Raw genomic sequence first — 5,241 nt, 5'->3', positions numbered from 1 at the left:
AAAACATGTCTGTGCTTCATAATTGACAGTAACATTTGAAGTCAGTGGAAATGATATTGACTTAATCTCCAGGAACTAAGCACACTCATACCATTTTCACACTCTTGCGCTAACCCCAACCATACTGCGCTGGCTTTCACATTGTCGTTTCCAGCACAGTTTTAGCAACTACAATGAATGCATAACCAGGCTGGCACAGGAGAGCTTGGCTTGGCCTGTGATAATCCTAGGGTTTGGCTCAGTAGTGTGACAAAGGTATGAGTAGATGTACAGTATAAAGTACTAGAAGGTCTTTGTGAAAGTTGAGATGTGTGCAGTCAGAGTAGAGCAATATACAGTGGGGGAAAAAAGTATTTAGTCAGCCACCAATTGTGCAAGTTCTCCCACTTAAAAAGATGAGAGAGGCCTGTCATTTTCATCATAGGTACACGTCAACTATGACAGACAAATTGAGGAAAAAAAATCCAGAAAATCACATTGTAGGATTTTTAATGAATTTATTTGCAAATTATGGTGGGAAATAAGTATTTGGTCACCTACAAACAAGCAAGATTTCTGGCTCTCACAGACCTGTATTAATGGCACCTGTTTGAACTTGTTATCAGTATAAAAGACACCTGTCCACAACCTCAAACAGTCACACTCCAAACTCCACTATGGTCAAGACCAAAGAGCTGTCAAAGGACACCAGAAACAAAATTGTAGACCTGCACCAGGCTGGGAAGACTGAATCTGCAATAGGTAAGCAGCTTGGTTTGAAGAAATCAACTGTGGGAGCAATTCTTAGGAAATGGAAGACATACAAGACCACTGATAATCTCCCTCGATCTGGGGCTCCACGCAAGATCTCACCCCGTGGGGTCAAAATGATCACAAGAACGGTGAGCAAAAATCCCAGAACCACACGGGGGGACCTAGTGAATGACCTGCAGAGAGCTGGGACCAAAGTAACAAAGCCTACCTTCAGTAACACACTACTCCGCCAGGGACTCAAATCCTGCATTGCCAGACGTGTCCCCCTGCTTAAGCCAGTACATGTCCAGGCCCGTCTGAAGTTTGCTAGAGTGCATTTGGATGATCCAGAAGAGGATTGGGAGAATGTCATATGGTCAGATGAAACCAAAATATAACTTTTTGGTAAAAACTCAACTCATCGTGTTTGGAGGACAAAGAATGCTGAGTTGCATCCAAAGAACACCATACCTACTGTGAAGCATGGGGGTGGAAACTTCATGCTTTGGGGCTGTTTTTCTGCAAAGGGACCAGGACGACTGATCCGTGTAAAGGAAAGAATGAATGGGACCATGTATCGTGAGATTTTGAGTGAAAACCTCCTTCCATCAGCAAGGGCATTGAAGATGAAACGTGGCTGGGTCTTTTAGCATGACAATGATCCCAAACACACCTCCCGGGCAACGAAGGAGTGGCTTCGTAAGAAGCATTTCAAGGTCCTGGAGTGGCCTAGCCAGTCTCCAGATCTCAACCCCATAGAAAATCTTTGGAGGGAGTTGAAAGTCCGTGTTGCCCAGCGATAGCCCCAAAACATCACTGCTCTAGAGGAGATCTGCATGGAGGAATGGGCCAAAATACCAGCAACAGTGTGTGAAAACCTTGTGAAGACTTACAGAAAACGTTTGACCTGTGTCATTGCCAACAAGGGGTATATAACAAAGTATTGAGAAACTTTTGTTATTGACCAAATACTTATTTTCCACCATAATTTGCAAATAAATTCATAAAAAATCCTACAATGTGATTTTCTGGATTTTTTTTTCTCATTTTGTCTGTCATAGTTGACATGTACCTATGATGAAAATTACAGGCCTCTCTCATCTTTTTAAGTGGGAGAACTTGCACAATTGGTGGCTGACTAAATACTTTTTTCCCCCACTGTACTTAGTTCAATGGGGATGAATATAATTTCCACCATAGTCCTTACAATACTTAATTTACTTGATCAGCTCAGTGATGGCTGCTTTATTGAGGAACATTTTTACTTACAATGTGATGGGTGGTTGTCTCAGCTGATGACCTTAAAGCAGCAATCAGCAGTTGAAACGATAAATCGTCCTCCCTGTTTTGGTAAAAAGCTGACTGCTGGGGCTGGAGAAATGTAACCACTCAAATTCATAGAGCTATGGATGCAAGCAGTGACCATCCATTATATAAAAATTATAGTTTTAACCATGTTTTGAGGCTATATAGTGTTTACAACTGGAATAAAACAAGCTTATTTTGGGATTCTAATGGGGTATGACAGTTGAACTAAGCTCATGAGGCATTTACACTGAGTGTACAAAACATATAATATTGAGTTTCACCCCCCTTTGCCCTCAGAACAGCCTCAATTCGTCGGGTCATGGACTCTACAAGGTGTCAAGGGTTCCACAGGGATGTTTACTCCAGTGCTTCCCACAGTTGTCTGGATGTCCTTTGGATGGTGAACCATTCTTGATACACACAGGAAACTCTTGAGCATGAAAAACCCAGTAGCGTTGCAGTTCTTGACACTCAAACCGGTGCGCCTGGCACCTACTACCATACCCTGTTCAAAGGCACTTAAATATTTGGTCTTGCCCATTCACCATCTGAATGGCAAACATATACAATCCATGGCTCAATTGTCTCAAGGCTTAAAAATCCTTCTTTAACCTGTCTCCTCCCCTTCATCAACACTGATTGAAGTGGATTTAACAAGTGACGTCAATAAGGGATCATAGCTTTCACCTGGTCAGTCTGTCATGGAAAGCGTAGGTGTTCTTAATGTTTTGTTCACAGTGTATCTACCAAATCTATTAATTTGAATATGTTGATTACTTCTTGCCATTATCATTCACCTGATGATAAGACAAGAAGTGAAAAAATGTGTTGCTAACATAAATGTCATTTGTGGAGGGAGACTGTTGCGTTACAGCCTGAATTTAAAATTGATTAAATAGAGATGTTTTGTCACTGGCCTACCAACAATACCCCATAATGTCAAAGTGGAATTAGGTTTTAACTGAAAAGCTGAAATGTCTTGAGTCAATAAGTATTCAACCTCTTTGTTATGGCAAGCTTAAATAAGTTAAGGAGTAAAATGTGCTTATAAAGTCACATAATAAATTGCATGGACTCACTCTGTGTGCAATAATAGTGTTTAACAGGATTTTTGAATGACTACCTCATCTCTGTACCCCATGGCTGAGATAGGAGAAAACTGAGGATGGATCAACAACATTGTAGTTACTCCACAATACTAACCTAAATGACAGAGTGAAAAGAAAGAAACCTGTACAAAACATGCATCCTCTTTGCAACAAGGCACTAAAGTAATAATGCAAGAAATTACATTTTTGTCCTGAATACAAAGTGTTATGTTTGGGGCAAAACCAATACAACACGTTACTGAGTACCACCTTTCATATTTTCAAGCATAGTGGTGGCTGCATCATGTTATGGATATGCTTGTAATCATTAAGGACTGGGGAATTTTTCAGGATTAAAAAGAAACGGAATTGAGCTAAGCACAGGCAAAATCCTAGAGGAAATCCTGGTTCAGTCTGCTTTCCATGAGACACTGGGAGATGAATTCGCCTTTCAGCAGTACAATAACCTAAAACACAAGGCCCAATCTACACTGGAGTTGCTTACCAAGAAGACGGTGAATGTTCCTGAGTGGCCAAGTTACAGTTTTGACTTAAATCTACTTGAAAATCTATGGCTTGACCTGAAAATGTTTGTCTAGCAATGATCAACAACCAATTTGACAGCGCTTGAAGAATGTAAAATAAAAAATAATAGGCAAGTGTTTCACAATCCAGGTGTGGAAAGCTCTTAGAGACTTACCCAGAAAGACTTACAGGTGTAATCGCTGCCAAACGTGCTTCTACAAAGTATTGACTCAGGGGTGTGAATACTTATGTAAATTCGATCTTTCTGTATTTCATTTTCAATAAATGTGAAAGAAATTCTACAAACATGTTTCAATGTAATCCTTTTTTAATTCAGGCTGTAACACAATAAAATGTGGAATAAGTCAAGGGGTATGAATACTTTCTGAAGGCACTGTAAGTACAGATCCTAACCTCAGTGATCCAAGAGGAAATTAATCGCTGCCAAACGTGTTTCTACAAAGTATTGACTCAGGGGTGTGAATACTTATGTAAATTCGATCTTTCTGTATTTCATTTTCAATACATTTGCAAAAATGTCTAAAAACATGTTTTAACTTTGTCATTATGCGGTATGTGTAGATGGGTGAAAAAAACTATATATTTAATCAATTTTGAATTCAGGCTTTAACACAACAACATGTGGAATAAGTCAAGGGTTATGAACACTTTCTGAAGGCACTGTATGTCATGGAAAGAGCAGGAGTTCATAATGTTTTGTACACTCAGTGTATAAATTATATTCTTCAAGAATCAATAGGTACTATAATTAATTTAAAAGTCCAAAAATGGATGTAGCAATTACATATTTTCTATGGATGTAGCAGATTACCCCTTTAATATGAGTGCACTAACTGTAAATTGCTCTGGATAAGATCATCTGTTAAATGAATAAAATGTTATGTAAATGTGATACCCAGTGCCATTTCTTAAAAGTGATGAGATTCAATCCATTCACATTTTCTATGGTATGCATGCCCTAATGAATAAGACCCTGATAACCATATAATATTCTCGCAAACTTTCATAGTGTAAAACAAGACTGTCTGAATCAACCCAACTGAAACAAATTCCCAGGGCAATCAATGCCAAAATGCCTGTGCCTCAACTGTGTTACAGTCATCCCTCCTGGTGGCTTGAATTGGAGGTGAAACAGGACTGAAATTGTGACATAGAGAAATGAAAAACACAAATTAATATTTATCATACCCCAAGAATTCCAACATATTGCACAAAATAATATTTTCCACAAATAATATTACTTATTTTCCCCATAAACTGTAGCTTGGTCATTCTCACGAAACTGACATTTGACCAAAAAACTCTTAACTGTCATTTTTTCACGAAATTTCCTCTTGGATCACTGAGGTTAGGATCTGTACTTACAGTGCCTTCAGAAAGTATTCATACCCCTTGACTTATTCCAAATTGTATTGTGTTACAGCCTGAATTAAAAAAGGATTACATTGAAACATGTTTGTAGAATTTCTTTCACATTTGTTGAAAATGAAATACCGAAATATCTAATTTACATAAGTATTCACACCCTTGAGTCAATACTTTGTAGAAGCACCTTTGGCAGCGATTA

This window comes from Coregonus lavaretus (genome assembly GCF_964263955.1).
Source record: "Coregonus lavaretus genome assembly, chromosome: 5".
Taxonomy (NCBI): Eukaryota; Metazoa; Chordata; class Actinopteri; order Salmoniformes; family Salmonidae; genus Coregonus; species Coregonus lavaretus.
The sequence above is the reverse complement of the archived record's forward strand: the minus strand, read 5'-3'. Positions refer to the sequence as shown.